Genomic DNA, 898 nt, shown 5'->3' with positions numbered 1-898 from the left:
CCGGCCCGGCCGCCGCAGCGCCCGGAGCGGCCCGGGCACCGCCATGGCAACGCCGCGCCGCCCGGCCCGGCCCTTTGTGCCCGGCCGAGGGGCCCGGAGAGCGCTGTGCCGCGGGAACCACGGCAGAGCCGGGCTCAGGGACAGCCGCTCTGAGCAGACGCGCTCTGTGACATGCCAGTAACGCTTGTACCAGGGGAAAGGATAAACAGCACCCTCGGCCCCCAAAAAAAACAACCAAACGAACAAAAAGCCCCACCATAGAACACCCCAGAACATGCCACAACACCCCCCCCCCAAAGAAAAAACAAACAAAAAACCAAAAAAACAAAGGTGCTGTATATGGACAACTAATGTTTGATTCTTCTAGCCTCAGGTGGAACAACTCTGATGAGATAAGGCAGCTCTTAACTCCCACCCACGTTCCTAGACCACATCTCATCAACTGGCAAAATCCCAGAGGTTTAGACCCTAACAGTCTCTGATACTGGAACAAAAAATAAATGGGAGATTGACAACAGGTCTCACTAGTAAAGATATCTTCCTCTAGTTTCATCTAAGACAGCAACTTAAGTGTCGGTTTCATGTCTTACATGACTGAGAAACTAGGAAAAAAATTTTCACTGGACCTCTGAAGAGCAGCAGGTTGTAACTGGCTGGCTCAGCTGCACTAAGGGAGGTACCTTACTCAGAGAAGTTTTACAGCAGGCTCATCAGTACAGCACCAGAGCACTTTCCTTAAACAGACCAAAAAGTATTTGTCATGTGATAACTCAATCCTACAGGGGAAAAAAATAAAAATAAATGCATATGAATACAAGTGATATACAATACAAATCTTGAGCAATATTTGCTGTGACCCCAGTCAACAAATAATAAATGCTTTGCCTTGTTAGCTGAA

This window comes from Taeniopygia guttata, chromosome 10, assembly GCF_048771995.1.
Source record: "Taeniopygia guttata chromosome 10, bTaeGut7.mat, whole genome shotgun sequence".
In the NCBI taxonomy this organism is placed as follows: domain Eukaryota; kingdom Metazoa; phylum Chordata; class Aves; order Passeriformes; family Estrildidae; genus Taeniopygia; species Taeniopygia guttata.
Note: the sequence above shows the minus strand (reverse complement) of the source record.